Genomic DNA, 12,159 nt, shown 5'->3' with positions numbered 1-12,159 from the left:
TATTCTGTACTATGGGCCTGTGGCCTTACAGTTATATATGAATAAACTGATGTCCATGCTTGGTTATAAAGTAGTCAGCTGTGGAATAATGTTTGAGGATGCACAGTAAAACAATTACCATCTACATACCATTCATATACCATTCATATCAATGGAGTTTTAACCACAACCAAAATTCCGTCACTGTAAGCTCACATAACTCCAACATACAGGTAGTTTTGTCATTGATTTGTTATTTATTAATGCCCCTGTTAAACTTCGGACTTTTTGGATTTCACTCATCATGGTTGTCTAAGTATTATATGTGTCATGGAGATCGTGGCCAAATAATCCGGCCCATTGTTTTCATTAAAATCTTTGTTTACATAAGGAATTGACTAAATATACTCGAGGAAGAAGATTGTTCATATAATCAGATAGTTTGTCGTTATCAACCATAATGACGCTGAAACTGCACTTGCATCCCGGTCATTGTATGCATAAAATCCTTTTGTGTAAGAAATTCATCAAATATTCACGGTACATATGGGAGTCATATTTGGGACTGAGTTAGTTCAAACCACAGTGAAGTGTTTTAACTGTGAAAAGCAACTTACTTGACGGCAAAAGCGCATAAACGTTATGCTATGCCTATCTAAACAAGTGCAGTTGCGTGCAACTAAAATGCTTGAAACTGGAATTGCACAAAAAGTAGTTGTTATGCATATTGGTGTTCTACCTGACACCAAACAGTCACACTGGTTTCGGTATCACCAGATCGGTAACACCAGGGACCGACCACGTTCTACACAACTTTGCCAGCCGCGGCATCCCTGGCAGATATGTGCAAATTGTATGTGAAAATGATTGAAAAACAAATCAAGTGCGTTTTCGAGACACTGACATCCTGCCAGCTTCAGTCAGTCAAAAGGGGCGGTCGTGTAGCCTAGTGGTTCAAGCGTTCGCTCGTCACGCCGAAGACCCGGGTTCGATTCCCGACATGGATACAATGTGTGAAGCCCATTTCTGGTGTCCCCCGCCGTGATATTGCTGGAATATTACTAAAAGCGGCGTAAAACAAACTCAATCACTCACTCACTCAGTCAAATGCCTGTCTAACAAATGGATAAGTACTTCTTTGCTTTTCAAATATCAAAAACTTATTTATATTAACATAAATTGATCATATTTTGTTCTTTAGAATCAATCCCAAATTGGTTTCACACATATATAGGAACTACCCGTGAAGAACCGGGGTAGAATAGGTCTACAGCAACCCATGCTTGCCGTAAGAGGCGACTAACGGGATCGGGTGGCCAGGCTCAATGACTTGGTTGATGCATGGCATCGATCTTAATTGCTTGGATAGATAATCATGATGTCAATCACTGGATTGTCTGGTTCAGTCTCGATTATTAACAGACCGCCGTCATAAAGCTGAAATATTGCTGAGTACGACGTTAAACAACAAACAAACAAACATTCAGGGACCATATTCAGTCCTTTTCAGTGACAGTATGACCCGTGAAGATCCGGGGTAGAACAGGCCGTCAGCAACCAATGCTTACCGTTCATGATGTCAGTCACTGAATTGTCTGGTCCAGACTCAATTATTTACAGACCGGCGTCATATAGCTGGAATATTGCTGAGTGCGGCGTTGAATAACAAACAAACAAACAAAACTAGTTCTTACATGTCTGGTTCTGAGAATGTTGACAAAAAGTAAAGTTCTACTCCAGTTGGTTCCATAAATACTTGTGCATATTGTGGAAACAGAACTCTGAAGTTTGAAAGGAAGCTTTCATGTCTCTAGCAGATTTAAGAGAGTCTGCACACATCTGTTTACGCTTACATCTGCCTAAACGCAAAATATATTGAAGTCAATTATTTTAAATACGTCAAATATAACTTTATAGACCATATATATTTATTTAAGCATTGACATTTAACCTGTAGATAACACTAGGAAAACAGTAACAATTTTCAACTCAGTGCACCAGCACCCCCTGTATTCAAGTATTAGTTAGTCTGTACTCCGTTAGCGATTGTGGTCTTATGCTTCGTAAGCATATCAAATGCAAACCAGACGCTTGAACTTTATACATGAATATATATATTAAACAATACCGTGTAATTCTCTGTAATCTCGACTTTCAAAGATGGTCATTTTAACACCATGCACCACCTTAAGGCTTATATGGGTCCGCCAACGGTAAACATTAATTTGCGAGGCACTTACAACATTAATTTCACGAGTGACATATTTTATGTAATCAGTCGTACCGAGTGGGTTATTCTATTTATTACCTATAATCATATTAAAGTTGTTTCAAGGAAAACAAAAAACTGCCGCCGATCGAGAATAAGCTGTTTTGTATCAATCCGCGTGTGAAAAAACACTGTCCATTCAATCAAATTGCATTACTCAATTAACCTGTTGTTACGCGTGAAGATTATAGTTCTGTTACAAAACTATAAAGATCACGTTATTGCAGTTATATTTCTGTCCGATTTACACAGCGTACACTATCTAGCATTGGTAAAGAAGACAAGTTTCAAAAAAGGTTTTTCAGGCTTTTTAATCAAGGCTTGTTTTGACAAGATCTCGTCACTGACAGACAGCCCCCGTCGTGCATCGGCAGAGACATGCATTTCACATTGAGAAGAAGAAACACAGAAAACCTGTCAATTTGTTTATGTGTCATTTGAAAAAAAAATGTTAAAACCTATAACATCAGCATAGACGTGTGGCCAAGTCATGTTTTAAGTATTTGTAGATATAAGTTGATATTTGAGATGTTTCATTTTAGCTTTAAACTTTAGATACAGTACCCTACAAACACTAAAAACCTTTAGAGTTATACAAGCCCTCAATACAACAAGCCTATCCATGCACCCTGCATTTAACAATAGCCACCTTACTGGGTCAGGCCAGGTTCTGACCCATGCGTATGCACACTGCACAAGCTTCTTTTGTCTGTCTCCTTTAGTTTCTCTGGTCAGCTTACTATCTATCTTATATTGTGTATGTAGTTTTAAAGGTTTCTGTCCGGCATGTCCTGTTGGCAGTCATACACATGTATTCAAGGGGGTCACTTTGATTTATATTGGATCGTTTTCCTGAATATCAGCCCCTTGCAGATTGTAGAACATTGTGTGCATTTATGGGAATCGATATTTGTGTTTTGAGGATTTCATTATCCAGGTTAGTTTATGTGGTCTTAGTATTTCATATACTGTATATTTGGTATTGAATATATTGTATTTCTTAAGAGGTGTTAGATTAATGCATCGGTGTATGATTAAACCTAGCTGGTACTTAAAGTAAAGTAGGTATTTCAACTATCAGTACGGTTGGTTGTGTAGAATATAGTTCATTTCAATCTAAAATTGCATCTATACAGCATGTTATCTACTTAAATACTGTATTACTAGTATACACTTTACTAAACCAAATTAATATTTAAACATTTTCTAAAACCTATCACTGTCTGAATGTCGTGTGAAATAAGAACGTATGTATGTTTTTATGTCTTATTTTATATGGCCATTATTAGTATTGTCAAGGTTGTATTTCAACTTGTTATAGAATGATGTGACCCTAACGAACCTTGAACGTTGCTGCGAATCACTAACAGTTAAGCTCATTGCCACACAGTGGTAAGTGGGGAACCCAATTATATATATGGTTCAAACTAATAACTAATATATTGCTATCCTTCTGAATTAATGTTTTGTGTGAATTAAATGTATTCACAAAGTATGTACAAATGGCAATTTTATATAGTTATTCAGAAATAATCCACAACCTGCTATTTATAGTTAAGGATTTATTCATGCTGGTGCTAATGTGCTAGCTCATAAGATGAAGTCATGTAATTGTGTTTAATCTCAACGAAGCCAATATTATGTTCTTCTACAAAAATACTTATGATGTTTGCTTTATATTTTCAGAGTTTACTATGATAAGTATTATCTACTCTCTGAACTGACAAGTAGCGTCGTGTTCTGTGTGCCCCACCGACATCCATCCCATAACCGCTACTATAGACGGAATGTACATAAGTCATGTTTGTTAGAGGAAAGTTACGAAAAGAAGGTAAACTTTGAAAAGTACGATTGCTGTCACAGTGTCGGAATGAATGTCCCGACTTGACCCAGATGTGATACAGCCGAAACCAGGAATGGCAAGAGAACCGGCGTTACAGTTTAATCCGGACAACAAGGTTAATGAACATCGTGTGTGATTGGAGACAAGTGTCACTGATGGGAAACATGTGCATGTGGGATTTTAGGAGGACTTGTCAAACGCACTTGTGGAGGGAGTTTGTAGATATTTTGATGTGATTCATAATAGTCGAATGCCAGTTGATAGACTAACACGGTATCTGGAGGCTTGGTGCTAAGCTGTCCGCATTCACGGAGTTTATTAAGTTCAATATCGGTCACAGGATCAGCTCGCTGGGGTAAGTTTTCTTTTCCTTGTATTCTTAATTATTTTTGTTTTGATTTCAAAACCTCTCCGAGTTCAGCAAAGTACATCGATTTCGCGACCAGATGTTGGTAATCTTGTCGCTAAGGTATCACTCTATGCTACCCTTGATCTCCTTCAAAGTAGACATTTTGAATTCTGAACCGTCTTATGTGCATGCCGAAATGATTAATTTGCAAAGAATAATGTTTAGTTTCACCTTTCCTGTGTCATTAACCCTCATAGTCGTATGGTGCCCGGACGTCAGTCAGCCTGCATACCGCTCCGCGCCGTTACAAAATTCTACGAAATAGTGTATCTTTATGATGTCTTTCGGTAAGTCTAAATGTCGTTGCAAAATGAATTTGTTCTTATTCTCATGCCATCGGTGAAAGTGTGAGTAGTCATATTTTTCGTGTCTTTCTTACCTCTATAAATTTGTGAGCTAAGTTCATGTCAACTTGTCAAGTTTAGTCTTTTTCATTGTGTTTTCATTTTCATTGGCAGTTATCGATGGCATCATCGTTCACAAAGGCAAACCTGTCTGTACAAAACGGGCGGTCGAAAAATTCATCAAACAGCAAACCCTCTAACACAGACGCAAACCCGGACTTGGTGGTGTTGATCTTGGCGCATGAGAAAGAGTTTCTGGCAACATCACAATATGAATCTTCGATCTGGCTATATACATTTTTTACAACAAAGACATTAAATTTGTTCAGAGGTTGAATTATACGAATAACTCCGTCCGCTTTAACGAGGTTATTTACTTTGACAGGTGTCAAATGGCCAGCCATGTTTGTTTTCAAAAGGGGACGTACATGTAGTTTTGGTTTTACTGTAAAATTAAAATCAGGTGAAATAAATGAAAAAAATAATAATGTTAAAACATGTTGTTGATATGAAACTGTGTGTCTTGTCTTAAAAATCTCGAATCAGTGAGATTGTAGCACTTAAAACATCTGGAGGGAAACGCGTGGATTTGTGAATGAATAGGATGAGAAAAAAATAGTTCCGTTGTCCAATGAAATTGATCTTTGTTCAACTGACCAATCAGCTTCGAGAATCACTAATTGCACACTTTGCAAACATCAAGAAGTTACTACACTTCATATTTGAACCCATATGGGTAATAATCATATTTAAACACCGATTGATTTATAATATGCATGACAAATGACACCAGTCACACATAGAGGTGACTACTTGAACATTAATAATACGTGTGTGAACTGTGTTGTTGTAGTGGAATCACTTTCTACATCACGAAGTCTGCATTAAAGTATCGACTATACCTTATCCATTGTGCTTATAACAAGAGTGGTAAACGTGGGTTTAGTGTTTACTTTGACAGATTCAGATATGTATACGGAGAAATGGACACAAACACTAGCAATGCTACAGAGGAACACAACGACCACATAGGCAGTCATTGTTATAAATAGTGAATCGAACAAGAAATAGGAAACGTTATCAGCACAATGATATGTCAATGATACGAGTTATTGAACACTTCACCGTGTCACGTTTGGGTCAGTACAACGTTGCGATGTTCATGCTTCGTGCAAATGCTATCGACAAGGGAAAATCACAAAGTAAGTGCTAAATTCCTACAAAGAGTCCGTATTCGTATGGGTTGTGTTTCACGGAGAGAGAGAGAGAGAGAGAGAGAGAGAGAGAGAGAGAGAGAGAGAGAGAGAGAGCGAGAGAGAGAGAGAGAGAGAGAATTGCTAACCCACAACATTGCATATTTACTCTCTTTCTTGCTTAGTAGGTTAATACTAGTAAGTAACATACACCCCGATGTAAATGAAAGAATTGATGTGTTAATTAACCAGGGATATCGTGTGTACTAAAGGTAGTCGGTAGTATTAATTAATGACACTTTCCGAAGTTTTCAGACTAATCTTAGCTTTGTAATAATAGACAAACGTTGATATAGTGCTCTTATATTTTCAGATGAAGCATTCAGTCATCTCCTCTCGATACACACCATCTTCCCAGTTCACCTGGCACAGAGTGGTAAGTGGAAATGCTAAATGTCATGTTCATCCCTATATAGCCGAGCTGATAAGGTTACAGTTTGTAAGACAAACTATGTTCATTGCATAATGTACTGTACAGAGAAATTGTGAACGAGGGTATGTACAACTATTAAACATGGAAGATATGGTTACTTAAATGATGTTATATTTTCCTATTTATTTTTGTGCACAGATACAGCTGTAATAAACTGTCCTGACATAGCCTACTTGGATACTTCTGCTCAAATTAGATGTTCCACGTCTGTCAACTTCAATAATATCATTTACCACTGCCCATGCGGAGTTGCACCAGAGTGTTCGGCGGTGTCAAACTGCACCATTATATCAGGATATAATGCAAGCATCATCAACCAAACACAGACTGAAATCACGATAATCAGTGTGCAGCCACAACATGCAGGGAACTGGGCATGTACTGATAGAGGAGATGTTGGAACAACGTTTTGTCTTCTTGTCGTCGCAGGTAGGTAGAAGTCTTTTTCCATGTATACATGCATTTTGATATGCAATTATACTCATTTCTAGTTCGGACCACTTCAGTGGCCAAGTGGTAGAGCGGAGGGTCCAGGATTCGATTCCCGTCCGCGTAATACCAAAAGACGTTAAAAGATAATACTTGTTGTTACCCTGTCTGGCGCCCGGCATTAAGGGACTAAAACAACTGTTCGTCTCGGAGTCAGTATACTGTGTGTGAGAGGGGTGTTCATGTTAAACTGCGGCATGGTATCTCAGTGGTCTCGGTTATAGTTCAATGGATGTTGGGTTATGGTGGGAGGATGGAGTATGTATGTAAGCATGCGCATGGATCCATGAGGGCTGACCTAGTCTGACATAGTCCGATGGTTGTAGGGATATGGTGGGTAAAGATCAATACGATGTGTGTGTGCGTACGTGGGCATACGAGGGTTGGCGTAGACACACACACACGTGAATGCACATCGCTACATAAGTGCAATAATCATGAAGGAGACGCTAAAAACAACTTCATCTTACCTCACCTCATATTTAGTTCAAGAAAATATTTCACACTCTCTCTTATTAATGTAGGATATAAGTTTGTTGTATTGTCGCGCTTTAAATACTATTTATGACTTTTCCCCAACGTTATCAACATGTCGCCCAATATAAAATGTGTAAACAATTCTTAGAAATGCTCAACTATGCGACAACATGACATTTTGTTATTTTGTCTCCCTGTTCCATTAAATGGTGTGCATTTGAGGTAAATTAGTTAATATGCGCATGCGCAGAAAGAATTATGCTTCTTTTCAAACTCCAGTAGCCTTTCATAAGCTAAAATTATTACTCAACCAAAGTACCAACGGCAATGCGGGTTGCTTTTCTCAAAACAATAACAAATCTTCGCTTGCAGCGTTTCCAAATACTTCAGATATCCTTATTGTAAGTGACGTTTTTCCTGTAAAGCAAATGTGTTTTCACAGCAAGCAACAATCTCTTTGCATTTCTATGCTATTTTGATCTGGTCTCCAACAGTCATTTAGCCGGCGTAATTGCTTGTGTAGAGTTGCGTTTCCTTGGCGCAAATGAAAGTATGAATGTGGTTTCTAATCCCAGCACTGATCACATGCATCCCTTAAGACCTTCCTCTCAACTCAGACGCTATGAAATAACGAAATTATTGCTCAAAGCAGCGTTAAAAAAACGAACTCGATCACTCACTCAAATCGAGGAATTTCGAAGGACTATGATCAAGTGTTCAAATGCTGATTCGTCCTGATTATGGTTTTTGGTTTGTCAGTGCTGTACCAACGCTACGTCTAAGACCTGCACCATGTTCGGTAAACTGAACTGATATGCATTTTAATAATTTTTTCGCACATTTTATGAACTGCACTTGAAACATGAAGTTGTCGCATTGTCGCCCTTTTGTAAACGTATAAAGTATCATTTCAAGCGCGGCAATGCGACAACGGGACAATGGTGAAAATATTGCATTGTTGCATTGTCACACTGTGGTTAATGTTGACAGCTTTTGGTTATTTTTGTAAAAGTGACAATTCCACAGTGCAAACAATGGACAATGCCCCTTCTACAATTCCTTACATAAGCATGATCTTCATGACTGTTCCGGTTATAATTGAAATGTTGTTATTTGATTAATTAACCTGATATATGTATTAATACAATGATAAACATGTAGATTGTTATGTTCATGAGATTACTCTAATCGAGACATGTACACGGTTATGTAATATTTGATGTTTTAGAGATTCCCTCGGTCAACATAACCAGTGATGTGGATGTTGATTCAGTGAATCTGGGTGACGGAATATCCCTCACAGTGGACATTCAAGACTACCACTGCTCTGAATCTTACCGCTTAACACTGCAACTCGGGAGTGTCAGCTACACACCTGACCCTTGGAGGAACGCTACAATACCTGACCAAAACTGTGCCCATCAATGTGACACAAGCACACTTCGGGAACGTTACGCTTGTTTTTGACTGTGGTAATCACCAATGGAATATTACTCCTGAAGGTGTAAACGAGTTACAGCCGAACAGTAAGTATTATTCATGCCGTGATTCACATGTAAGACAAATGTCTTTAACATGATTAGGTTAGGGGACTGGGACATGTTTATCCATTGCATACATGCTAAGTGCTAAATGTAACACTTAACACCATTTACAGAGGGTCATGTTACTTTATTTTGCTATGTATTGCCAGTAGAAGTCAAACGTGCTGTGTTTACGGATTGACTTCAAAACAGTGTATTCAAACTAGAAACGTTTACATGTGCGAAAAAAAAGTACAATACTGACATACAACTCTTATCGTAAAACATGTTTCTTAACATCCAGTTGTTTATTTGACACTAAGACACGTTTCCTAGTAGTAGTTTGAATGTTTCTATGGAGGTTGCAACTACGTATTATGTTAACACGAACCAAGCCACGTCAGCTGGTTGTCAAGCATATTCAACTGACAAAACTTACGACAGTTAGCGTAAGTTAACACCACAAAATGGTTTTCATAATGATAAGAAATCTCTACCAAAAGCTGAGTCCTATTCATGATTCCGACAATATCACAAGAATGTATTTATCAAACAGTGATGAACCAGTGGTTCGCGAAAAAGTGAGCGTATTCTGTATTATTCTGTATTATTTATACAGCACTCATACTAAGTTCTAATTTTTTTCAGAATGTAAAATCATGGGGCTGGCATGCACGAAAATCTAATCGTGTCATACATTGTTATCCTTTGGTGAATGTTAAACATGAGTAAACATAATACGTGTTTGTGTGTGATAGGAGCAGTGGAGAAAAGAGACTCTCAATGTTGCTGCATGTGCATCCCTAAACATCCTCGTCAGAACCTTTTTCTCTGTTCTCATTCTCACAAACGTTACCTAAGCATTGCAGGTGTTCCTGGATTTGTTTGCATGAATATATATTTCACGTCAGAATTTTAGTGATTTTTCAGCCGGACAGTGACCACATTGAATATAGTTCCAGTTGTCATCTGTTTCTAAAAGAGTGGCGTAACTACATACATGTTCATCGCCGAGACAAATTGTTTCTGTTTGCTTTTCGCGGCTATCCGTCGTTCCGCCCGCTGGAGTAACTGCCCTTTATCAAAGAGAAGCTACTCTTATCCCAGCCTATATGCCGTCACGCTTGTTTAACTGGAGCCTGTCCTTCACATACGTGTGTGTGAGTGTGGCTGCTTTTCTAGTCCGGGCTAATGCCGATTTTATAGTGCTAGGCAACTTGAGATCCCATGCGCAGTTTCACATTACACCTTTATGGCCCCTTACTGCCGAGTGAGTTTTAGTTTTGATAAACTTTCTTCATTTTTTTATTGATAGGATTGATATGTCTGTATTGATATGATAATTTCTTTATCTCGATTTTTAGAAATTGATAAAATTTCTTTGTCTGTTCTGTTTATATACATTTGAGTCACTGATCATCTCTCAGAAATAGAGTATGCTTGGCCTTGTTATTGCATCTTACCTAACTTTGGCTTTATGAGTTTTGGAGACATTAATCTTTTAATACGTTCTGGCGCATATGGTGTTCAATGTACACCTTTGTGGATTGATTTATGTTGGAGAGGCCAAACAGGAATTTTGGACAAAAGTCAGCATACATCGGGCATCAACAGAAATGTTTCCAATTGTGTCTACCAACATTTACATTCTGATAATCCCCCCAAAAGAAAATAACTGGAATCTACTGATGTGTACCATATGGTTTTAATGACAAAATTAAAGACGGCCTCTTTGTAATCAGCAAACTGCCAACGTCACAAAGATGTCGACAGGACTTTTGTTATGAAACGTGGTGACAATAGATCGGTTGAGTTTCAAAAGTTGTATGGTTGACATGTTAGGGACATTTCTAAATTTGACACGTAAGTGACAAGAATGAAGTCCCAAGCTGTTCTCTAAGTTGTGTTTGTGACGTGTACCACCTGTGGGGCATGATACGCGCACCTTTTCACGAACACCTGGTGTCATCACTATGTAAATGTGGTTTATAAACACATGCTCGTGAATAATACAATCTACTCTTTTCAATGTGGAAAGGGTTTTGTCGCTTTTATTATTTTTCTTTCTAACATTTAGTTTATTGCATAAGAACGCAAAACACTCCAAGTTCAAACGATTTTGTAACATACACATAACAGACCCATGTTCTATATCATTGAACAAACTCTACTCCAAAGATTTGTTTATAGAACACAAGCAATCGGGCACAGATCAAACACGACTTTTGCTATCATAATCTAGTTGATCTGCAGCACCTAACCAGTCGGATACAGTTAATTAAGAGGGTGCACCAGCAATAAGCGAAGCAGCATGCACAGTTGACACTTCACGGAATGATTCACGTCATCCTTAAAACAGTACAGCAAGAAACACGTTACACCTATTTGGTCCAAAACAATGCTGTCTTTGCGCATGTAACAAACGCAAATTATTGACTGAAAACGGTTGTTTTAAAGAGACAACTATTCTGTTGCAGGAACTAATGCACCAACCACTCTCTCCGTAGGAGCTCCGACAACAGAAATCCCTCCAAAGGATGTTTCAACTCTATTGATAGTTGCAGCAGGAGTTACTTCGGCAGTCATCATCATCCTAATTATCACCATCGCCTGCTGCTGTTGCTGTTGTAGAAAAAAGGTAAATCAAGCTGAAACACCTCAATCCAGTCTTCCCTCTGAGTCAAATACGGCTTATTCTGAAGCGGGTATAAGTTTTCAGGACGTTAGTAAAGGCAACGGCATAAGCGGCAGTTCAGAGAGCTTTGCCACCCACTGTTCAGTCGTGACACTTAGAGATACTAAAGATCTGCATGACAGCATGGGGAACGGGGGATCAATATACGACAGATTGTACATGAACTAGATAGACTAACTGCCTCTGCTAATAAAACCAAGCAGAATGTAACCGTACCTCTGTATGGCGATGCACAGAGCAGTATAGTTAGGGTTATACAATAATTTATGATTGATCAAACGCAGCAAATTAAATCTAATTTTGAAGATAGATGTAACATGTTCATAACCTGCTGGTTTTGTTTTTACTTTGTACGCTCATGCATGTATTTACCAAAATGATATATCCTAGCAGTAGAGAAGAGGGGTTAACATAAGTGTAGCAAATACGTGAATGATTGCTGTTC

At 38.3% G+C, this 12,159-nt stretch overlaps 1 pseudogene; it reads left to right on the top strand.

Annotated features, from left to right (window-relative positions):
- Positions 1–5,943: 5,943 nt before the first annotated feature.
- On the top strand, positions 5,944–11,882 carry LOC139456993 (uncharacterized; annotated as a pseudogene).
- The last annotated feature ends 277 nt before the right edge of the window (positions 11,883–12,159 follow it).

The sequence above is a fragment of the Haliotis cracherodii genome, unplaced genomic scaffold (genome assembly GCF_022045235.1).
Source record: "Haliotis cracherodii isolate W230 unplaced genomic scaffold, xgHalCrac1.p SCAF_12, whole genome shotgun sequence".
NCBI lineage: Eukaryota > Metazoa > Mollusca > Gastropoda > Lepetellida > Haliotidae > Haliotis > Haliotis cracherodii.
Note: the sequence above shows the minus strand (reverse complement) of the source record. Positions and strands in the feature narration are given on the sequence as shown.